The sequence below is a fragment of the Octodon degus genome, unplaced genomic scaffold (assembly GCF_000260255.1).
Source record: "Octodon degus isolate 3935 unplaced genomic scaffold, OctDeg1.0 scaffold00154, whole genome shotgun sequence".
In the NCBI taxonomy this organism is placed as follows: Eukaryota; Metazoa; Chordata; class Mammalia; order Rodentia; family Octodontidae; genus Octodon; species Octodon degus.
Genome location: NW_004524730.1, coordinates 3,507,310 through 3,532,892, shown reverse-complemented (window position 1 = coordinate 3,532,892; position 25,583 = coordinate 3,507,310). Strand labels below are relative to the sequence as shown.

The following is a 25,583-nucleotide window of genomic DNA, read 5'->3' as shown; positions in this document are numbered from 1 at the left end:
TGCTAAAGATTTTTAGAGTTTGCTGGCAGTAGTTACTATGTTTAATTTTTACTTCCAACTATGAGAATTTCTCTTCCTTAAGGTGATGTAAGGCCATTTATAATGCTTAGTAGAAATAATTATAATTCTTTTATTTTAATCAGAAGAAAGCAGAAAGAAAGGTCTTAGAGGAATCTGAACAGCTCTTGGAACAGGAAGAGGGAAGAGATCAAGAGTGGGGAAGATGTGCCCCAGGTGAAATGAACTGGGTTAGAAGTGAGCAGAAGAGTGAAGAAGAGAGGTAACTGAGCTCTTCAAATGCCTTAACTTTGTCCATCACCCAGAATGACAGTTACCTGTAATGAGCATGGAGAAGTGGTTGATGAATTTGTCCATGGAGTGGGTCCTATAAATGCAAGTTCAGTGGTTTGGAAGGTGAGGATCTAGGAAGATGAAATGTTGTAAAATCAGTTCCTTTTAGATGTGGATAGCTAGAGGATATCTACAGCCTTTCTCATAAATTTCTTCAGCACATACAATAAACTCTTGCCTTTTCCTTGGATTCTACACTTAATCTCAAGAGATCTTAAGAGTTGACTCCTGTGTCATTTGTGGATCACTGTGTATGTATGTTCTTTTTCCACAGATTTTCTCTAGGAAGAAAATACCATGTGCACCTTCATATGAATTTGAGCCTTGGGTGAGGAACCAGTGTAAACCCAGCAGAGTGTTTCCCAAGTTCTGCTTTAATCCAAGTTTCAGTTCATGTAAACATCCTACACTCAGCTGTGATACATACCAATGGCTGGGAGGTGGGTGTTTACCTCAGCTGACTTGGAATGTCTACCAGTTAACATTGATAAATGATTTGACAACAGTGTGCAGAGCTTGACTTTTTAAAATGTAATTATTCTAAACTTGAATTACTGTTGTATCTTTTCAGCTTTGTTAGTAAACTTCTAGCCTGACATACAAGGCTCTTGAAACTGGGTCTAAACATGTCCTTCTATGGTAGCCAAGGTCACATTTCTAGGCATGGCAATACGTTTTAAGAAGCATAATCTTTGACATCAGACTTCCTTGGCATCTGGATTTTGCCAGTGAAATTCTCCAGGGATTTGGAAAAGATGTTTTTTCTTTGTGCCATCGTGGTTTGCTCATCTGTGAAATACGGTAGTTGCATGGATTGGATATATAAAGTGGTTCATTAGTATAGTACCTGTTATATTAAGTGCTCAATAAATGCTATTTATTGTTAATGTTGGTTATATTTAGGTAGTCAATAAATAAGCATAATTCGTTATTATTTTAGCAGTAAAGATGATGCTACCTTTTTGGTCTAATAGAAATGGTTTAAGTCTTTGCTATCTTTGTAACTTAGTAGTAGAGTTTTGAAGCCTAGGTTCTAGAACTCAAGAGTCTTGGGGCTGGTGAGATGGCTCAGTGGTCTAAAGCACCTACTTAGAACAAGCTTCGCAAAGCACAGGGACCGCGGTTCAATCCCCCAGCACCACATGCCAGCCAGCCCCGCTCCCTGGTGGGCTGAGCTGGCCACACACACACACACACACACACACACACACACACACAAATAAATAAAAATTAAAAAAAAAAAAGAGTCTGATTCTGTTACTTTGGGGGAGTTACTAATTTCTCTGTGCCTCATTTTCTTCAGTTTGCCCTGTTGGAATTATGATAGTACCTGAAAAAATTGTTGAAACCAAATGAATTTATATATATTAAGTGAGGTAATGCCAGGATAATGTTCAAAATAAATTCCAGTGCAAAATGATTCCGTAGTACCATACATTTCTAAAGTTGTCTCTAAAGGTAAAAGGTTGTTTGTAAAGGTACGCTAGCACCTGATGATATTGTTTGGTTTAGCTCTTCGGCAGAGGGTATCTCGTGTTTCTTTCTCATATTGAATTCACTAAAAATTCCAGGTAATTTTTTTAGGTGGGAGAAAGGAACCTCACGGGATTTGGTGTTCTCATGTGAGTTGTGTTCAGAAATACAGTATATGCTACTGCTGAATGACATCCAGGGGAAAGTAGCTTATGGAACCTGAGAAACAGTGTGACAGGTTTTTTACTTGTTTGGTATCAGTAGGTTATGAGTTATAGTTGAGAGGTGTTTTCAACTTTTCCTGCAAATAATGGATTATGAATCTGCATTAAGGTGGAATTTTCTTTCAAACTGAAAAAAAAAAAAACCCTGCTAAAGAAACACATGAAAAATTAAAATTAATGTATGAAAAAAAATTAATTTATGGTGATGGTACAGTGAACATAGAGATAGTTTAGGAATAGTTTGAACAATTTCATGGTTGTGAATCAGCTGAAGACAAAATGAATAGCCTTCAACGTTAAAAAAAAAAAAATTGAAAGATTGAGTAAATTGCTTGGCTTAGACAGTTGACTATTCAGCACATTTCAGAGGCTATGAAGGTCAGTTCCATTGAAAGCATTTTAACAGGTTTGAATATGAGCTGGGTATCGAATTTGTTCCACATGTTTGACTGCTGAACAAAAGCAATATACATTTATACTTCTCTTCAGATCTGTGTACTTGTGCTGCTTCAGATTCCAGTGTTTTACTAAGTGCCCCTGGAAACAAAAACTTGGGTCTGTGCTTATGCTTCTGAGACCAAGGCTCCGAGTTCTCAGTGGAAATCACCCAGAGGGGCCTGGGGAAGAGAGATGCGCCAGTCAAGGTCCAGCATCATGGTGATACTGTGCTTTTTTACCTTGGTGGAATCATAGGAGTGGAGTTCGTGACCAGGAACCCTATTAGCAGAGCTTCTAAGAGGATTTAAGAAATGATGTGTGAAGAAAACAGCCTGAGAAATGGGTAGTTTTATCCTCCATCATGACAATGTGCCATGTCATGCATTAATTAATGCAGCAATGTCAAAAACATGGCTGTGTACCTTATTCACTGGGCCTGACACTGCAAGTTCTTGCTGTTCCACAAAACATTTTCAGTAGATTCAGGACATCAAGGTAGCCAACCACATAATATCTAAGGAAACACAAAAGAACCACCAGAACTGTTTCAGGGTCTCACTGAGTTACCCAGACTGGGCTCTGTTACGTGATTCATCTACCTCAGTCTCAGCCTCCCATAGTATGAGGCTGCAGGCATACAACACCATGTATGGAATTTGTCTCCTTTTTAAAAACAGCTGTATAAACTGAAAGTTCTGCCATTCCAGTGTCAAAGATTTGGAATCATGCAAGTATTAGTCAAATGTGCAAGTTCTTTGTCACCCCAGATACCTTAACTAGTGATGGTGGGCTACTCATTAGCTAGGTGCCCCTTGCCCTCTGTAAGGAATTTCAGAAGGCACTGGACCTGGGCAAGTCAGTTCAGGGTAGGAATGTAGCTCCTGGCCCTGGCTCAGTCTCCAGCAGCCCCCAAAAGAAAGTCCTGCCAAGTTGAAATTTCTCAGCATATTTGGCTTGTTCCACTATTTTCAAGGAGATAGTGGTTTCTTAACAAAACTAGTAATGTTTTTGAATGATTAGATTGCACATGAAATAGACCTAGCAATTCAGATCAAACTGGAAAAAATGTGTGGTCTAGACAGTACTTCACATTTGGCCTTTATTAAAAGTACTCTACTGAATTCTAAAATAAATTTTATATAGTTTTTTTTTGGTATATGTGAAAAGCAAAGCAATTACAACATCAAAATTACCTTTTTAAAAAAAATAATTATTCAGGGGCCAGGGAGATGGCTCAGTGGAATAAGCGCTTCCCTGGCAAGCGCAAGGGCCTGAGTTCGATCCCTGGTTCCGCAAAAAAAAAAATAATAATAATTATTATTATTATTCTACCAGCTTGGCCAGTATTCATAAGCTGTTTCCTGTACCTAAATCCAGAATTAAAATTTACACATGATGCTTCTGTGAAGTATGTCCTATATGTTATGGGAAATTCATATTTTTTGAAATGTGAAATAAAGATATGGAGTCTTAAAGATGAATGTTTCTAGTTTTATATGTTGAATAAACAGTAAGTAAAATGATTTATTTTTAAGAGGGTGATAAAAAGTATTTTTTCAAATTAAACAGATTATCAATTTGCCTTTGAACTTCAGTGTACAAAATACAGAAATTTTCATATCTCTAGGGTAAAAAATTAACATAAACATGTAGCTTAAGCTACCAGATGGGCTGTAGGTTAAATTCTTTCTTCTGGTGTTCGTGTCATTGCTATATATTCTCATGTTTAGGTCATATGTTTATGTCTTTATATAATCACTGTATAGTAGAATCTGTGATCGTGTAGGCTGCCAAATCTGCCTCACATTGTGATTTAGCCTACACATGGAGCACATGGAGTTGTGTGTTAATGAAAAGCACTGCTTTTAGGTGAATCAGTAAGTGATGCATTCCAATTATAGTGCGTTGATCCCTCCCCTGACCCTTCAGCTTTATGGTTTCTTTATTGGTGCATATTTTTAGTACACGATGACATTTATCATGAGGAGTTGGTACATGTATGCAGTGCATCTTAATTCTTTTATCCATCCCTTAACAGCCTAGCGCCCAGCTCCTGAGACCTTTTCCTTTGCAAAAGCTGTTTTCATCATAGTTTTTTCTCTTTAGCTCCCACTTACTCCTTTTTTCTTCCCCTCCTCCATCTCTTCCCCCTTTAACCTATATTTTTTAGAACTATAAGAGATTTTTTCCTGATGAACATGTGCTTATTTTAAATGTTACAAAATCTGAATAAATTAAAAATGTTTCCATTTTCCTTATTTACTATTTCCGCTTATTTAATAGTCCTAATAGGAACATAATATATAGTTGAATTCCTTTGATAACTTCTAAGATATACTCAAACTTTGAACTGCAAACTCTGTTCTCTCAAATTGGAAGATTTTATGTTTTTTCCCATAGTTGTCTGAGAAGTGTTGTGCATAAATTATTTTGTTTCTCTATTTCATTATACCTTTCTCATTGATTTCCAGTAGAATTTTATGATGCTAGGGGTGGTCTATGAACTTCATTAATTGTTATTTATTTTTGCGGTTCCGGGGATTAAACTCAGGACCCTGTGCTTGCCAGGCAAGCACTTATTCTACTGAGCTAATGAAAAACACTGCTTTTAGGTGAATCAGTAAGTGATCCATTCCAGTTATAGTGCATTGACCCCCCCCCACACTTCAGCTTTATGGTTTCTTTATTGATACATATTTTTAGTACATGATTACATTTATCATGAGTAGTTGGTACATGTACGCAGTACCAACCCATTAATTATTATTTAAGATGGGGGAACTTGTGATGTATAATAGAGTTTTATCTTTTTTTTCTTTTTATGTTTCTTTTTAAAAAATAATTATTTGGGGGGCCAGTGAGATAGCTCAGCAGACTAAAGTGCCTGCTTATTTAGGTAAGCTTGGGTAAGCGCAGGGACTGTGGTTTGATCCCCAGCCCTACATGCCATCATCCCCACCCCCAGCACAGGCTGAGCCAGCCAGAGTCCAGGAGTGGTGGCACACGCCTGTAATCCCAGGGAGGCTAAAAGCAGGAGGATCACCTTGAGTCCAAGCTGTGTGGTGAGACCCTGCAACAATCATTCAATATATATATTCACTACAAAATTACAAACAAACGTGTAATCTCTTTTTTTTTTTTTTAATTTATTTGGTACATAGTCTTCACTACGCAGTTTGGACTCCTAGTGATCTTCCTGTTTTCAGTTTTCCCAGAACTGGGATTACAGGCATGCCCCACCGAGCCTCCTGGCCTTGGTGACCCACTCAGCACACCCCGGGGGCAGGGGTGGTGCAGCATATGGTGCTGGGGATTGGACCAGATACCTGTGATTGCCTAAGCAGGTGCTGAGTGCACTGAGCTATCTTGCAGGCCCTAGTAATCTCTTTTCATTGCTAGTGACTTAATATTGAGAATCGTTTTAAAGCCAGAACTTCTGTTTAACTAGAGATAAACAGAAAACTTTTAATTTTTTCACAAAGCTACCACAAGTAACATGATGAAACCAGCAGTTTTGTGGTATTTTGTTTGCTTTCTTGTGGTTTGTTTATATTTGTAGGGTTGTTTTAGCATTTTTATATGTATATAAATCAGGATTGCTTTCTTATATTAGCTTATTAACCTTAACATTTTTTAATTTTATAGTGAAGAATTGGCCTCAAGGGTATTTTTACAGTTTAATAGACATTAGTCCTGTTAGGCGGAGTAAAACTTTCATAAATCAAAATCTTAGCAGTAGAACCTGTTCAACTACTTACCTTCTGTGGACTGGCCAGGTATAATTATTACTGGTTTAGTAATTGAACCCTTGTTTTATTTCAGAGCAATTTTTTTTTTTTTAATGTATTTGATACAGGGTCTCACTGTGCAGCTCGAACTAGAAGTAATCCTCCTGTTTTCATCCTCCCCAGTGATGGGATTACAGGTATGCACCACCACTCCTTTCAGTGGATGACTCAGCATGTCTGGGAGCAGGGCCAGCGCTGCCTGTGGTTCTGGGGATCAAATCCCGGTCCCTGTGCTTGCCTAAACAGGCGCTTGGTGCGCTGAGCTATCTTGTCAGCCCTTCAGAATGATTTTTAAAGTTTATTATATTTAGTATTTATTCATTCTATCAAAAATAATTAAAAGCAAGATTTATTTTAGGCTGTTTCGCTTTGTTTTTAAAAATTACTTGAAAAATTTCTTTGCTCCTTGTTCTCCATGCAGGTTTTAAAAGAACTCAAATTTCCAGGTGGGAGAAAGTACTTTTGTGAGTTTTTCTTGATTGAAAAGTTACAAATTACCCAAATTAATATTTTTATATTAAGTACAGTGATTATATCTCTAAACTTGATACAGTTTCATATTTAAATTCCCAGAAAACATCACCAGGATAATAAATGTATAGTGAATATACAGACATTGATATCAGAGTAGCCTAAAACATTAAATACGTGCTCGCGTACATATTTAGTAATGATACAGAACGTATTGTGTTTTGTAGTAATTAGACTTAACATAGAACCTGTTGTCAAACTGCTGTTTATGTAAAGCCAAACTAAATTTTAATGTTCTCTCAATGTTTTTCTTCCCTGTTTACTACCCCATCATCACTGCAAGTGAGTCAAGCGATGTGTTAAAGCAGAGATCCTCTCTCATTCTCCATGGATTTTCTGAGGAGGCAGTTTGAGATCAAGGAAAAGCAGTCAGGCCTGGACCTGGTGTCACACTGCTATAATCCTAGCACTCTGGAGGCCGAGACTGGAGGATTGCAGATTTGAGGCCAGCTTGGTCTCTATCTAGTGAGATGTTGTCTGGAAAAAAAAAACAAAAAAACCCAAGAGGGAAAAAACAGTGCTTTTTTCCCCCTCTTATTACATACTGCTTCACATACTTTCACATCACCAGATGTGTGGGGATTGCTCCTCACCAACAATTAAGACATTTTTGTCTGTACATTCTCTAGTGGATAGTGGGAGTACGTCCTCCAGGTCAACTTGTTTCTGACACAGTACCTGAAAGTGTCAGATCCTGCAGGTAGAGAAGTCCCACAAACTGCCTCCCATTTCAGATGTCAGTCGTAGTCATGGGTTGTGTGTGAGCTGTGTTTCTGACCAAGTGGCGTGGAAATTGCCTCTGTGCCCTTCTCAGGTGTGACCAGTTATCTGACCATCTCCTGCAACTCAGTAATCAGCTTTACTCGCATTTGCTCACTTGAAATAAAGGATAAAACAAGGATACAGGTGAACAGGTGGTGGAAGAGTTACACAGTACAAGATACTGGAAAGAGACGCAGGTTTATGCTCTAGATTTGCTGCTTTTCAGGAGCTTCCGCATGTCCAGCCATCTGAAAGCTCATCTGAACCTTGTCCTTACCAGTTTTATGGAGACTTCATTACATTGTGCTGGAGATTGGTGGATGAGGTTCGAAGTCTCAACCATAATTAGGCTTTGGTCTTTCTCACCACCAGTTCCCATTCTGAAGCTCTCCAGGGAACCCAGGCACTCGTCAACCTGATGGACTTATAAAATGCACCCTTTCTCATTCCAGAGATTCCGCAGGTTTTAGAAGCTTTATGTCTGGAAACAGGAAGGCCAAATAAATCAGAGTATCATGAGCATACTCGTGGGAATCAGCACTCCGGCGTAATCTGGGCTGCACCATTTGACACCTGTGTGACCTTGTCCAAGTCTAACTTTTTTAGATCGTTCCTGATTGAAAATAAAGCAAATCTACATCGGGTTGTTAGTCTGAGGATTACATCAACAAACTATATGAAGGATACAGAATAGTACTATCAACGAAAGTATTCAATAAATGCTATTTTTTTTTCTGTTCCCTGATTCATAGGAGCTCCCTCAATGTCTACCCCTAAATCTTGTGTCTCTCAGTTAAAAGTCATCTACTTCAATATTTCAGGTAAGGATTTTTTGTTGTTGGGTTTTTTATTATTATTATTGGATATAGGGTTTCACTGTGCAATTCAGACTCACAGAGATCTACACTACACCTGGTTTCGGGCCTGGCACTGCACGCTTGGGACCAGCACAACATGTGAGACTGGGGATCAAACTTGGGTCTTTGTGCTTGCCAGACAGGCACTTAGACCACTAAGCTATCTTCCCAGCCCAGTAGAATGTACTTTAAATACTGTATATAAGAAGGAATTTTTTTTAATCCCCTGATTGGCATGCTGGCCCCACCCTCAGGGAATGCTGAGACATGGATGGAGACTGGACGTGGCAGTGCATGCCTGCAATCCTAGCACTTGGGAGGCTGAAAACGGGAGGATCACTGAGTCTGATGTGTGCAGTGAGACCCTATAGACCTTGTACTAAAATAAAATTTTTTTAAAAGATGGGTTTTTATTATGAGCAAGGTACTTGTTTCACACAAATACTCAAACCTTAGGTTCAAATTGAATAGGTAAGGTAGGGTGTAGTATTTGAATATTTAAAAGTCTTAAGCCGGTTACACGTGGTTTAGAGAAGGTAGGTACTATAGAAGATTCTGACGTATTGACATCAGAGAAAATTAATCATAGTGCCTAGAAATCTCACTGTGAGCTAGGCCATATTGGGATATTGTAACATGAAAGGACATATAATTCAAAATATTAGGGTTTTTTTTTGTTCGTTTGTTTGTTTGTTTTGTGGAACCAGGGGTTGAACTCAGGCCCTTGCACTTGCCAGGGAAGTGCTTATTCCACTGAGCCGTCTCCCCAGCCCAAAATATCAGGTTTTGGAGATAACACTGTTCAGGCTAGACCAGAACACATTATATTAGAGAAATCTTTTCTAGGGTTTTATTGATTATACAAAGATCTCGTCTCAGCCTTTGGGCTAGGATGAAGTTTAGGATATTGGCTATGCAAGGATTTGATTTATGCTTGTGCTTATTTTGTATATAATAGGTTGAATATGTAAGAGATGGTGTTCATAAAAGTTGGCAAACTCGTTTTACTTGTTTCTCAGTCTTGCCAGCCTCTTGTATATATAACACTGATATTTATAGTAAATACCTTGTTTTAAATACTAGATAGTCCCCTTTGGTTGACCCTATTAAGTCTTATGTCAGTGCTATGTCCTTTAATAATTGCTTACTGCAATAAGTTGATAGGTTATTTCGAGTAGCTTCTAGTGCTGGTGGATTATTTGAAAACATTAAAGGCAAAAATAAGAAGATGATATTTTCAGAACAAAGTGATCATAGGACAGGCAAAATAGATACACTTTCTATCTTACTATTTGACCTTCTAATTTTTAGGTATTTCGATCCCATATCTTTTGTATGTGAGTTATAAGTTATGATCTTATAAATTCCTTTTCCTGTGTGACTCCACCCAGTTTTTAATTTTGTGTATATTTGTGTTTGTTAGTAGGGACACAAAGTTCTAGACTAAACCACCTGAATTCATTTGTAAAATGGGTTTATCACAAATTTTAACAAGGATTTGATTAGATAGCACAGGTGTATCACGTAGCTTACTTCTACTTAGGAAATAATCCATCCTTGAAAACTCAGTTTAAATCTTGAGCCTTAGTAGTGTCTTAATCTTGCACTTCCTAGCTAGGTAGTTTCCTTTGTGCCATCAATGTGCCTTATATTCACTAATGTTGAGGCTGTGAGCATAGTGACACTAACCTTATCAGTACTGTATTTCCGTGTCTCCTTTCTTAGATTGTGAGCCCACTGAAGACAAAGATGGTTTTGTTCATCTCAAGTACTTTGTCTAGCATGGTAAATTTATACTCTTTTTAATTAAGGTCTTTTCCCTTTCTCAATAGAAGATAATTCTAGAGCAAAAGTAACAAGTAGAAATGTTCTAAAAATATCCGGCCATGTTCTTGAATCGTCTTTTATTCTTTCCTTCCTACCATACAATATATGGAAGTGACTGTCAAATGAATGAAACTTTCCATTAAATATGAGAAAAAGTACTATGATCAGAAATTGCAAAGGGCTGACCGAATAGCTCAGCAGATTAAAGCACCTGCGTAGGCAGACTCAGTAGCCGGGGTTCGAACCCCAGTGTGCCATCCAGCCCCACCCTCGGGGCATGCTGAGACTGTGATTTAGGCTGGGTGTGGTGCCACGTGCCTGTAATCCCAGTTTATGGGAGTCTGAGAACAGGAGAATTGCTAAATCAAATCTACACAGTGAGATTCTGTATACCCTGTACTAAAATACAGAAAAGAAAAAGAAATTGTGTAAAGCCAACATAACAATACTGTAGGAAAGTACTAAGTTTGGAATTAAAGTCTTGGGTTTATATCATAGTTCTGTTACTTTCTAGCTGTATGACATGGGTAAAGTTATATTATCTCTTTGACTCTGCAGAATGGGGTTTATTGCTATTTGTTGAGTACTGTTTAATATGAGATAATATACCAGTACTACACCTGGTACATAGAAGATACTCTAATGTTTTGTGAATGGAGTTAGTTTTAGTTAATACTGTACCCTTTAAATTTGAGAGAAGCCGAGTTATCTTACCATATACACAATTTGTACTGCAGCTAGAAATATTGTTTAAATTAGTTGATTCTCTTGGTTATGTATTGAAAAACAGAACTTAGTAAATGGTCACTGCCTCATTTTAACTCCGTTATGCTAATGTTGCAGGAAACAGTCACAGAGCTCAAATGGCAGAGTGCTCCTAACAGTGCAGTTGTGTAATTAGAAACTTGTTTTCTGAATGCAAGAAGGCAAGTCTCTCCTTTACATTATTGTCGTGCCATTAAATCCCTGAGAACTTGAGACATCAGCCATCTAAGTCTTCAATTATTGTCAATTTCCTGTGTAAGCTGAGTGTATAAAGAAAATGATCCTCAAGGTTTTTGACACAAAGTTAGTTACTAGATGCCTTTCAAACTAATGATCATAGCATCTGAACTTCATTACTTGGAAGAGTTTTGGCCACTTCAGTCCCAGTTTATCATGTTTTAAAAAGCAACCTCTTAAATTTCTCAACCACCTCTAATTTCTTCTCTGTATTTACTGATTTCATGACTTTTTGCAAAATAAACATTTTCTTCTAACCTCATTTTGTGTTTTCTTCACTTGATCTGCTTTTCAAAGTCTGTCAATTAGTGATCAAATTAAGCTACAGTGTGACTGAAATCCCTGTAATGGTAGCTTACAAAAAAGCATCCTTAAAGGCTGCAGGAAGTAGTGAAGGAAGCCAAAAATTAAGCTATGTTTATCGCAAAGAGGAAACATTTTCAGAAATGTCCAGCTTCTGTCTCATTTGCCAGTTACGTCCTGTTGTCCAGAGGCCAAGAGTCCAAGAACCATAGTTCTTGTTGGGCACATTGTCACTTTGAACAAAATCAGTTCATTTGGGGGCATTGTATTGGCACTTCTTTTAGGGGTTTAAGTTGCTATACTTACAACAGGATGTTTCCTAAGGGTGCAGAACCTCAGTATAGATGACTTACTTTGTTGGGCCGTGACTAGATAGTGGGGCTCATTTCCAGGAATCGTGGTGGCACTGATGACAAGTTACATACCATCCTACCACCAACACCCATAGTCCAGACTCAGACGTCAGATGAAGCATAAATATATACACAGCAGGGTGCATTACTCCAAAAGAAGAGAAAGGAAATTCTAGCTGCCAGATAAAAAGAGAATACAAAACCATAGTATAAACTCAGGAGCCCAAACCACACTGACTGTGGACTAATCTTGGCAATGACTCCTAACAATGGACTTGAGTTACAGCAGCAAAGATACGGCCTGGCTCGTTACCGGGCTGGGATCTGCATAGAGCTGCAATCCTAGAAGATGCTGCTGCCCCAGGAAAGGGAATGACTAGAATTCTACACAACAATCCAGGGAATCTACAGAGTTGTCTGAGCCTAAGTTTTTGAGGTGGAAAGTGGAAGATTTTTGTGAAATTTAACACATCACAGTTTTAGTGTTAAGAAGAGTACCCACATTTAAATTAAAAATTATTGTGAGCCTTTTCAGGCACTTCCAGGGTGCTGCCTTTATTTAATAAAGCAATAATTTAGACATGTAGGAGTACATTCTTGGGTTCTCTTGTAATGCTGAAGAAAAATTTTGAAATGGAATAGAATATAGCACAAAAGCAGAAGATAATGTGCAAGATTGATGTAAACATGGGAGTTTCAGGAAAACTGCTTGTACAATTCTTAGCAAGTAAATAGTGCCAGTGTAAGTCTTAAAGGGACAGATGTTAAGTTAGCCCCCACCCAATGTAGTTAGCCCGGACATCACCCTTTACCAGCTAGGTTATAACTGAAAACTGACCAACTTCTGTCCTAAGAACAGGTGCTTGTCAAGAAAACGTCATAAACACAATGTTCTGCAGTCTCGAGGATGATGCTGTCAACTTTTTTTTTCATAATTTTATTGAGAAACAGCAATGAGACAAGTTCAAATCAAATTGGTATATTCTAATTTTTAAGTTTTTTTTTTATCATATTCTGTAGGGACTTAAAATTCAACATATCAATACTTCTATCACCAGTGGCTCACCAAAAGGTTCCTTCAGGAAGCAGGAGTCTTTTGTTTTTTTGTTTTTGTCGGAACCAGTGATTGAACTCAGGCCCTTGCTCTTGCCAGGGAAGCACTTATTCTACTGAGCCATCTCCCCGATCCCTGAAGCAGGAATCTTTTGCACTTAACAAACTTTGTCTTCATGGCTACACCAGAGCCTTTCGGGGGAGTAGCTAGTACATCAAGAGCTATGGGCTATAGGTCACACTGAATTGTTAGTCTTTTGCCAGGATAAGGTGCATTACTATTAGATAATCAAAACTGTTAATTTTACTATTGAAAACTCATTTTTAAATTTATCATAATTAATAGGCCACTAATTTTACCAGTAAGGATTTATGATACTTAGTATGTAAATTACAGCATTGTAAGTTGGTCAGGATACAACAGTAAGTAGACTAATGCTAGGATATAGATTCTGGTTAGAGCTCAGGTTCATCCTAGGCTATTGAGGAGTGCTGTCAGGATCTAAGTGAAGTTTTTACAGAAGTCACATGTATGACTATGCTGACTACCTGTAAATTACAGATGATAGTTAATAGTGGAAGCATAAATAGCTAAAAAGATTCCATAGCCCTTCAAGGACCTATCAAAAATGAGATTTACCAATGGAAACCAAAACTCTTAGGATTTGTTTTTCTCTCAATTGTAAACTGTCAGGGTGCTCAATACAGTATCTCCAGGGTCAGGAAGCTACCGGTGTTTCTGTTCTTCATGATCTAGTACCCGCTACATGGCTTTTGCCCTTACAACCAAGAAAAGTCGGCAGCAGTTTCCACATATAAGGAAGAGGGAGTCAAACTAAGCATGATGGCAAAATAAAGATTTAAGTGTAAAAGTGAGTGTCTCATGGAAGCGTACGCTGAAAGCCAAGCGTTCTTCAGCAGAAGCAGAGTGATTCCAAATGAAGCCCAGAAATGCAGGACTAAATGAAAAGCAAGGGAAATACTAAATGTGTGAGAGAATGTGAATGAATGGATATTGGCTATAATAACTTGGTTAAAGTACCTATGTAATTAAAATGTGTCATACAATAACAAAAGTCAAGAAGATACATGGGAACTCGGGCTTCTAGGTTCTGCCATTGCATTAGTGGTAAAATAACATTTATTAGACTATAAACTCAAGGGTACATACTGTAACCTCTAAGAACTAAAAGTAATAATAGAATATCAAAAAATTAATAGAGGTAAAATTATTTAAAACAAAATATAAACTCAAACACTTTGTAAATGACTTATTTGAATCAAGATTTAAAAGTCAAGCTGAGAAATACTCTATTGTATTACTGCTCACAAATGACATTGAAATCAAAGGGAGCACAAGTTGAAAGTAGATGCGCAAGAAAAGATGCACTAAGGAAGTAACCAACCAAATAATAGACAATGTGATTAGCACTACCAGCTCAAAAAGCTTAAGTGTTAGAGATAGAAGTCTGTGCAAACTATGTAAGGATTGTAAGTCTGGGCCAAAACATTTTAAAAAACGTGAAATAATAGCTGTATTTGAAGAAAGATGTACACAATATAATTGGTTGCAAATTTTGGCTATAGATTGTACACATGACACAAACAATTCATATTTTCTTTAGACAAGCATGAATCATTTATCAAAGTTGACCCTGTCCTAAACAGTAAAGCAACAAAATTTCAACAGATAAATGCATTGATTCTGACTTCTTTAGAACTAATTAAGATAAAATATCAGTAATAAGACAAGCTCAGATTGCTTGGAAATTATGGAATAGATTTAAAAATAGTCCCTCAAAGAATTTTTTAAAACATTAAGATAATTAGAATTGAGTAATGAGAGCTGGCATAGCAAAATTTGGGTTGTACCCATAGCCGTACATGGGGGAAAAGTTATATCCTTAGCTGCACTGTTAAGAAAGGAAGGGTAAGAATCAGCAAACTGAACTATTTTCAAGAAAAAGAACAAGGAAATAAGTAAAAATCAGAGAAAGATAATTATAATAAAGTCAAAGCCAAAAATGTCTTGCCTGGCAAGCGCAAGGGCCTGAGTTCAATCCCTAGTTCTGTAAAAAAAAAAAAAAAAAAAAAGCCAAAAATGCTATTTGAAGTCTATTAATCATAACTACTGTTAAGTAGTTCTGTATTTGAGGTAAGGCCTGAAAGAAAAATCAGGTGTAAAAAGGACAAAATAGTACTATATAGACAACTGGTTATATACATAGAAAAATCAAAAGAATTGGCAAACCAATTTATCAGACTCACTACATGAATTCATATATAAGAAATCAAACTTGTTAAAATGATGCCACTTAAAGTAACAAAGATCGAATATTTGGGAAAATTTTCAGAATCATAATGTCAAAGTATTAGGGTTTTGTTTGGTTTTTTTTGGCAGAGTCAGGGATTGAACTCAGGTCCTTGCGCTTGCCAGGGAAGAGCTTATTCCACTGAGCCATCCCCCCAGTCCCGGTATTAGGTTTTAATGCAGAGGCATACTGTGTTTCTATTTTGGAAGGCAGTTATAACCTACAACTTCAATATGTATTTCATATGTTGCAGAAATTAACAAGCTAATAGAAATGTAAGAACCACGAATATCCAAGGTAAGCTTCAGTGACAAAACTAAAAATGTGTACCAACGAGGGCCTATGATTATATTAAAGTAGTGGTAATTAAAAAACCATAATGATGATTGGTATAGGATAGAGAAATAGACTAAGGTAACAATAGAAAGCTTGGTGCAGATCTACATATTTAGATCTATGAAAAAGAAACATAGTGGCGCACTTAGCTAGCTAAGTTTAGGGGGAAATACAGAAGTCCTGTATGGAATATGATCTAAATGTGGAAGTTGGGCTGGAGAGATGGCTCAGTGGTCTAAAGCACCTACTTAGAACAAGCTTAGCAAAGCATCAGGGACCGCGGTTCAATCCCCCAGCACCACATGCCAGCCAGCCCCGCCCCCTGGTGGGCTGAGCTGGCCACACACACACACCACACTCTCTCTCTCTCTCTCTCTCTCTCTCTCTCTCTCTCTCTCTCTCTCTCTCTCTCTCTAATAAATAAATAAATAAATAAAATTAAAAAAAAATAAATGTGGAAGTAATAAAGGAGATCTTCACAGTGGGGCAGATATCCAATCAAAAGACGAGCGCACACACAAAGGAGAATGTTACAGTACAGTGACAGAATGGGGGCTAGAGGTTTACTGTTTTCCTGACAAAATAGATTAATAGAGACAACCTAATATCAGCAGAGAAATAGGATGAATAAATAGAAGTGATGGTGAATTTTCGGTGTGGAGTGGATTAATGAAGTCATCAATAGGACAGGAATGATTTTGTGTTTCTGTTTCACATTGCATAGGAGATCTTGACTAATGCAGTAAGATCTACAATAAAAACAGACATAAGGATTGCAATGGGAAGGCAATGTTAATGAGCAACGTAATTGTTTATTTGGAGGTCCAAGGGAAACTACAAGTATTACTCAAGTGAATGTTGAGGATTTGGCATTTTTTAGTTTGTAAGAATAAAATATTCTTGTATTCTACTTTAAAATGTATTATTTAAAAGAATTCCATTCACAATAAAAGCTACAAGAGACCTAATACATCCAATAAAAATATGCAAGAATTTTATAAAAGTAGACCAAAATAAATGGTAATATCCCATGTTAGAAGATAAGAATGAATTTATTTATCAGCCAATCCAATCTATAAATTCATTGAAGTTCTCATCAAATTCTCAACAAATTTTTAATGGAACTTTAGATGCCTAACCTCATGTGGAAAGACAGACAGCCATGGCAGTGTTTTAAGAAGATAATGGGTGGATAGGAGCTCCCATCATTCAAGATGGCAAAAACATTATCTGCTATTTTTACTCCAGAGGCTGAGGCAGGAGGATCAAGAGTTAGAGCCCAGCGTGGGCAGTATAACAAGATCCTGGCTAGAAGTAAAAGATCACAATGATTCAGCAGCCTTAGGGTGCAAGGATGGCACAAGGCGCTATTGTACAGAAACGGGTGCACGTAAGATCTTGAGAGGGCCCACAATGAGGAAGGGAGTGATTTCAATAAATGGCACTAGGATAGCTGTGTGTCAGAGATGGGGTGCTTATATATTTTTCTCAGCATAATCAAAAGAGAAATTTGATGAATTAAAGGCAAATGTTAAAATTTAGAACATACAGGAAAATTTTTACCCAGTTTAAGAACTTGTTGAATGTGACAAAAAGTTCAGACCATAAAAAAGTTGGCATATCTGACTATTAAACTTAGAAACTTGAGTATGACAAAATATTTTAGAAAGCAAACTGTACACAGTTCTTGTAATATATTTACCAGAAACTAATAGGAAATGAAAATTTTATCAAGGGTTAATTAAGGGCCAGATAAAAGGGCAGAAGATGAGAGAGAACCAACAATTAGCACAAAATGCTTTAGCTTACTAAATCAAAATGTAAATCTGTACAATTAAATGCTATTTCATACTCAGATAATAAAGGGATTGGAATGATGTTGAGAAAATCCACTTTTTTCCCTGGCCTTAGTAAAGTTAGAATTACATTTTTAATGTAGCCTTGCAGAAACAAGGCCTTAAAAAATTGGTTTAAGACTCATTATTGTTCCTCTCCATCAAAATTTTTAGTAGAAGGTAAGAGATTTATACAATCTGAAGAGAAACCAGAGTGTAGGATTACATGTTGCTTATAACAACAGTTCAGTATCTATTTGTACAGAACTAAAGTGCATTATGTGTAGGTTTATAAATTGAGAGAAAACTTCAGATTTCTAGTAGGCAGTTATACCAGGAGACAGACTAAATTGCTTTTTCCAAAAACTGGAAAATCACATTGATTTTTAATTAGAAAACCAAATTTTAGCTGTAGGTAGGAAAGACTACAATGTTTTATTTTAAATGCAGCTACGCTTGAAGGTACTAATAGAGTTTGTGAGCTATCACAGTTGCCTATCTTGGTTACACTGGACTTCCTACAGTTATCTAAGCCATAACCTTGACACCCATACGAAGGTTAGAAAGTATGTGTAGTGACACAGTTTGATTTAAAAAAATTCTTTCTATTCATATGAAATAAACAACAGCAATCTGTTAATTATAGAAAATCTGGGAAGTGCCAATTTAATATTTTTGAGACTTTTACTTTATTTATTTCAGTAGATCATAAATTCAGTGTCCTGGCCAGGGAGATGGCTCAGTAGAATAAACACTTGCCTGGCAAGCGCAAGGGCCTGAGTTCAATCCCCAGTTACACACACACACACACACACACACACACACACACACACACAAATTAAAAAAATTCAGTGTCCTGATTAAGAAAGGCTGAGGTTTATAACCTTATAAGTGAATGATTTGAGAATTTTAGTGATTCGCATTATAATAACCTTTTTTTTAAAAAAATTACAGGTTTTATGTATTGCCAATTTCTTGTTTTTATTTCTGAAACAGGACATCTTTACCATTTATTCCAGCACTGTATCATATATAACAAATGCATTTTTTTACAGCGGTATTTAAAATAACAAGAGAGAATGTAACTTAAATGCCCCTAGCATTGGTGTCTCCAAGTAAATTACGTCGCAGGCCCCTAACCTAAGAATGGTTTCGGCACCTGTGCGCTAATGAGTTGACGCAGCAGATCTGGCATAGTCAGGTCCTTGGCGTTCTGAGAAAGGTCTGGCTCTCAGGCAACTCATGGGAAACCCCTCTAACCCCTCGGACTGTCCTGCCTAGTGCAAGTGCCTTTGTTTACCTGAGGGCTTGGACCACATCACGTAGTTTATGTGAACGATGACTTATGGTGGAGCACTGTACCTTGCAGAGTGCAATTAAGGAATTAGCTGGAAGCTGAGTAGCAGGGCAGCTGCGTGGGTTGTCTGTGTTCATGTGACTGACCCTGTAAGAGTCGTGGACCCCAGTCTCACTTCCTGATTGACAGTGTCCTATATACATCCCACATCATTCAGGGAGGTTTAAATACTGTACTGATCAGCTGTTCCTCTGAGAGAGAACTTGAAGTATGCATCTATGTCTGTCTTGTCTTGTCTTTCTTGGTACCAGGGATTGAACTCAGGACCTTGTGCTTGCCAGGCAGGTGCTTATGCCACTGAGAGATTTTAGGCTGGACCTTGTGCTTTTTGGTTATTAAACTAAGCACTTCTCTGAGTTCTATGAGTCATTGAAGTTCACAGTGGTCTTGGGGACCTTGACAAAAAAGTAAGAACTATACACACACACACACACACACACACACACACACACGAGACTACACATACCCAGAGAGGTCTAAAATACTTTAGTCCTTTACAAACATTTCCAGCCCCTGGAGAAACATAATCTAGTGAATAACATTTTCATACATTGAAATTATAACAATGAATAAATATCCACATGAATAAATTTCAGACTGTTTCAGTAGGAAAAGAAAATGAGGAAAAAGTGACAGAAGGATGGTACAGTACACTACCATTTATGCAACTGAAAACTCGCCAGTACAGTGGCACATGCCCATCATCCCAGCACTGGGAGGGAGGCTGAGGTAGGAACATCACACGTTCACATCCCACCTGGGCAGTTTAGTGAGCCTGGCCTCCGAAGAAAAAACTAAAGAGGGCTAGAGATGTAACTGAGTGCTAAACCCCCCGGGCTCAAGCCCCAGAATCAAAAAACAGGTGTTAAGAGTAAATATGTACATATTAAGAATCACAAATTTTATACATACACAAATATTTACTTAAAACAATAGTTTGAGAAGGGCTACAAATTTGAGAATAATAGAGTTCTGGGAGAAATGGGGTGGAAAGTAGATTATTTGCAACATTTTTTGTTTTTAAGTAAAAGATGCAAGGGTGAGAGCAAAACTTGAAAACAAATGAAAAGGAGATTAGTGTATTTCCCTAGGTCAACTTTGTTTAGAATTATGAAATGCACCAAAACTTCAGCTGCTTCCAGCAAACCCTCTTAAACTAGAAACAGGCCTTGGTAGAATTGCTCAAGGTCATGCTGAGTTCTGGCTTAATTAGAGGCCTTTTTGTAGGAAGGATTTGAGTGCTGACAGGTTTCATCTGAACTGTGGAAACTTAGGAGTTGATTCTTAAAACACAAAACAAGGATATAACAGTTAATGCCATACATTTTAGAGACATACCAAGTTTTTTTTCCAGTTTCTGTTAAGTTCAAAACATTGAGAAATTGCAGCAAGAAGAAACTTTCTAAGAACGCCCACAGTTGGCTCTCTTACAAACCAGTTAAACATTGCTTTCTCAGGGATTAATTCCCTTTATCTTGGGGGCAAGACATTAAAATTCACCTCAGGCTTACAATAGCAGCAATATGTCACATTTGTATTTTCTTTTAAAAATTGTTCTGTTATTTGTAGCACTCATAGAGAGCACCCCAAGTTTAGTGTTCACTGATATCTGGAAGACTTCAAATGTATGAAATGCGGAGTACTACTAAAGTCTTAAGTAAATGAATGGTCATATGCCTTGTAAACGGTAAATTAGGCTGAAAGTGCTATAGCTAGTATTTAACCAGTCAGCTCAGGTTTCTAATATATAAAGCTTTCTCTTACTGTGTTCCAGAATCTTAAAAAAAAAAAAAAAAAACACTTTTAAGTGTTATGCAAATGAGTCTTATAAAAAGTATTATTGTCACCCTGACTGTGATGACACTTGTGGGCTAATTATAATTGTGAAGAGAAGTAAATGGCTACCTGTTTGGTTTCCTGAGACCAGACATGAGCTGCCCCTGCTGCAAATAAGGGAATGTGACTAATGTTCAGCTGCTTCTTTCTTTGTCGCTTTTTGTACCTTATAACAAGAACAAAGAGACTAGGGCATAGTTCCCACCCTTCCTGTCAGTTCAGCGTTTATTGAATACTATTCATTGAGCAGGTGGCTAGGTGGAGGGAAGCTGCTATTTAAATATATTGTTGTCCTCACATTTGCCTGAAAAGTATTAACCTTATTTGTCATGTAAAAGCTGAGACTCAGAGAACAGAATAACTTTGAATCTGATAAATCCCAAACTAGTATTTGAACCCACATCTCTGACTTTAAAATACATGCTTCACAAAACGCCCTAGAAACCTAGTATCCCAAAGTTAACTAGTGTATTTAAAAAAAAAAAAAAAAAAGTCATTATAGGAAGTAAAGAGGGAGGGCTTCCGTGTGGGCAGGAGCAACATAGCACGGCTTTCAGGGACAAGCAAGACCTGGAGGATGTCATGAGGACAGCTAGGGTTTGGTAGTGGCAAAGAGTACATGTTGGTACAGGACAAGCAGTAGATGTGATCACTGACGAGGCTGCCTGCTCGCTTGCCCTTGCACATGTGTGTGCATCTCAGGAAGTGAGAACTCCCACTGGTGGTGCTGCTCCTGGCTGCCATCTGCTCCCAGGACAACAGATAGTGACGGGAGACAGGAAAGTGACAGGGACAGTGTGCTAAAGTGAGGGCTCCTGGAAATGAGGGCAGACATCTCAAGGTCAGGATAAAGCCCCACATATCCCAAACGTGAGAACGTTGTAAATGTTGTTTAAACAGCAACTCATCTTTGCAGACCCTTTTTAGAGTACTAGGTAGAGGGGGATGTTAGCTGGGGGTTAGGATTTTGGATACCAGGAGAAAATTCAGTACACCGGGTTCTGTAGCTTTTCCTCTCAGGGGATTCCAGATCGTGTACATGAATGTGTTGAAACTTGGTCACCACATTCATCCAGCATTTAGGCTGTGGTTTCACACTGATGCATGTGAAATTAATTAGGAGGGTATTGGTGTAGATGCCGGGTATGACTTGTAAGCAGCACTGTAAACATTTCTCACAGGGAGTTGCTGAGGTTTTTGTTCAGTTTTTGTTGTTATTTAGTACTGGGAATTGAAGCCATGGTCTTTGTACTGAGCTACATTCCTAGCCCTTTTTATCTTTATTTTCAGACAGGGTCTAATTCACCAAGTTGCCCAGATTGAGTTCAAACTTGTTATATCTTCTACTTCAGCCTCCCCATGTACTGAGAAAGCAGGTGAGTGCCGCCACATCTGGATTTTCATATGGCTTTAAAGGCTTTTTCTTTTCTAACTTCACAAGTTTTATGAAATAGATATTTATGTAATGTTTTCTTTTGGCATGATTTTTAAAGAAAACTAAATTAGAGCCATATGACTAGCTTTTTCAAGTAAAAGAGAAAATGAGTTGAAAAGACCTCAGTTTAGCTCTAAGGCCTCCAGAGATACAAGTGTTATAACCTCAGTTTTCTGAGCTCTGATCACACTTCTTAAAAGTGTAGATGATGCACTCCTGCTGCCTGCATATTCTCCGCTGCTTACAGAGGGCAGGGGAACTACCACCTCAGTGTTCCTGCAGTTTCGTGTGTCCCGTGCTGTGGGGGCCTGTGTGTCAGTCCAGCAACATTTTAACCCATATTTTACCAGCTAATTTTGTTGAATTTTGTTTCTTTCCACTTGTATTACTAAAACTACAGTTTTTTCCGTGATCATTATTGTTAGTGACCAAACATTATTTTATTTCTCTCTCCCTCCTTCCCTCTTCCCTACTTCCTTTTCTCCCTTCCGTTTTCTTCCTTCCTTTCTTCCCTTCCTTCCTCTCTTCTTCCCTTCCTTCCTGCTTTCCTCCCTTCCTTCCTGTCTTTCTGTCTCTCTTTTGTTCTTTTGAGACGGGGTCTCACTATGCAATTCAGGTGAGTTGCCCAGGCTGGCCTCAAACTTGCAGCAATCCTCCTGGGATTCAGTGCTGGGATTACAGATGTGCGCCACCATGCCTGGCTCAAACATTATTTTTAAATGTATTCCCTTCCTCCTATGAGGAATGAAGCAAAAAACCATAATTTCTGTCACCCAACATGTTATACATTGATGTGAATGTTCAAAATCCTCAGCTTAGTAAAGATGATCATCTAAGCTAGTACCTCTGATTTTTTTTTTTAAATAAAGGAATCTCCTTTTTTTGGGGGGTGGCACAGAGGGGTTGAGACAGAGACTTGCTGTATAACCCAGGCTGGGCTTGAACTCACATTGTCCCTTCTGGCTTAGTCTCTACAGTGCTGAGATTACAGGTGTGCACTACCACACCTGGCTAGAATCTTATTACTTAAAAAGAAGCTTTTCACAGATGGAGTGTATGTCAGTGGTAGAGCTCTTGCATAGCATGCACAAGGCCTTAGATTCAATCCACAGTGATGAAGTAAACAAAGAAGAGTTTTGGCAGAGCCACTTAAGTAAAACATACAGCTATGAACCCACAGGCTGACTGCTTCCCTAGTTCCCCCAGTACCATCTGAGCTATACAATTTGAAGACAACTAGTATGAAAGTATGAAGTCATCCTATTTGTTATTCTCTAGGACAGACTCCAGCTAGCCTCTTAACCATGGTTCTCTACAGTGTTTTGTTTTACAGTCCTGTGCCTTTGCTTATGCTGTTCTTCCATGATGTATGCTACACCATCCTCCTTTCACTATCTTGACAGCATTTGATTGTCTTTTGATAAAATCTTTCCCTGGAAATTTGCTGATACACTATTGTGCATTTTACTCCTGTAATGGTAGAAGTCACTGTGCTATTTAGTCTCTAACACTGTAATTATGAGAGTCATACACTGTAATTATGATCAACCTCCAGCATCAGGCACATAGATGATGTAATGATGGATGGATAGACACATGGATGGATGGATGGATGGATGGATGGATGGATGGACATAATAAAATTTGCCAATAAACCAAGTGAATGAGATATCCCAGTACCTTAAATTGAGAAAAAGAATAAGAGAAACTGACAAGAATTCTCTTCATATGGTCAGCTAGTTTGAAATTTGCCTGTGGATTTAGAGTGGACCTGACACATTTCCCAGAATGCATTCATCACCAACTCAGTCGTAGAAAAGAATCAAGCATGAGTCATAAGCCTTCTCTCCTATCTGCCACCATATATTTATAGCTAATGCAGTGGTTTTTTACTTGTTAAACAAAGAAAGAAAAATGGTTGCACAAAGGCCAAACAAAAGACTAATGGAAAAGGTTTTAATAATTAATTTTTAAAAGGTTTTTAAATGACAAGCCAGCTAGGAAGTTATAGAAATATTTAGGCAGAAGTAAGGATACAACTCCTTGGATTGTTCCTCTAGGGTTAAGTTAGGGGTACCTTGAAAGGTGGCAGGCAATTTGAGAGTGCAGTCCCTGTGTGTGAGTGAGATGACCCGGGACCGCCGGATCCTGAATCAACCCAGAGCGCAGGCCTGGCGTGTAAGTGAGACTATGTGGGCCCACTGGATCCTTATTCTACCCAGAGTGCAAGCCCAGTGTGGAACCCTTCAGCAGAACTCCCTGCAAAAAGGCTAGAGGCAAGACCCACCCAGCTGATTCAGGAGCAGAACATCTTGCCAGAGTGACACAAAGGGTTCATCTCCAACAGCTGCAGCAGAAAGAAGTGGAGCACAGCAGCCAGACTCCAGCCAGATCCAAGAAACACCCACCTGGAGGAATCTAAACTTCATAGATCCAGACCTGGTGCTAAGGTAATAACCCTATCTTAAGCTCTACACCAAAGGTCAGAAGACAGTGTGGTATACAAAATGACAAAGAGAAGGAACAAAATGCAGTCTCAGGCCCCGAGTCCACCCCATACAAATGCAGAAGACACTAGCATGGAGGAAACTGGAAATCACACACCTGATATCTCTGAAATAATAGCGTTGGAAGTAAAGAAACAACTGCAGAAAGGTATAGAAGAAATCAGATCAGAAATTTCTGAGCTAAAAAATTTAGTGATAACTATAATCGAAGAAGTACTAACTGCTTCTAAAGAATACACTGATTTTAAAAAAATGGAGCAGAATATAAAAATGATGGAAACCCTGAATAAGCAATTTAGGAAAGAAATAGAATGCATTTAACATTCAAAGTGATATATAGGAAATAACTTCAATCACAAGCTGGCAAAACCGTTTGAGGGAAAGTGAAAATAGACTTTCTGACCGTAAAGACACCATTGCAGCTAGTGAAAAAGTAAGAAAAGATCTCTTAAAAACAACTAGGATGCAGGAATAAATAATTCAATACCTGCAAGACAATGCAAAGATGAACAATGTGAGACTAATAGGCATCAATGAGAAGGAAAGAGTCAAACAAATGATATAAAAAGAATATGGGCAGAAGTAATAGCAGAAAACTTCCCAAATATGGGGCAACAATGTGACATTCACGTAACTGAAGCATATAGAACTCCAAAGAACATCAACCCAATTAAAACCACACTCAGGCATATAATAATCAAGATCCCAGAAATTCAGCATAGGAACAGTATACTAAAAGCTGCTAAAGAAAAGAAACAGATCACATTTAAAGGAAAACCCATCAGAATAACAGCAGATTTTTCTTCACAAACCATCAAGTCAAGAAGAGCACAGAGCAAAGTACTTCAAGTCTTGCAAGAAAACAACTTCCAACCTAGACTGATATACCCTGCAAAACTCTTTCAAGTATAATGGAGAAGTGAAATACTTCCATGACAAAGAACAACTAAAGAATTTCATGATGACAAAGCCAAGCCTACACAGACTACTAAATGATGTTCTA

The 25,583-nt window shown here is 38.0% G+C and overlaps 1 long non-coding RNA gene and 1 other non-coding gene across 2 annotated transcripts; one reads left to right on the top strand and one right to left on the bottom strand.

Moving 5' to 3' along the window:
- The first annotated feature begins 150 nt into the window (after positions 1-150).
- On the top strand, positions 151-22,009 carry LOC111812959. The gene is made up of 4 exons (XR_002818321.1): positions 151-280; positions 8,320-8,388; positions 15,528-15,571; positions 21,929-22,009. It is a non-coding gene; the product is annotated as an uncharacterized LOC111812959 (long non-coding RNA).
- LOC111812965 lies at positions 17,548-17,663 on the bottom strand. Its single transcript, XR_002818328.1, has one exon. It is a non-coding gene; the product is annotated as a U5 spliceosomal RNA (small nuclear RNA).
- Positions 22,010-25,583: the final 3,574 nt, after the last annotated feature.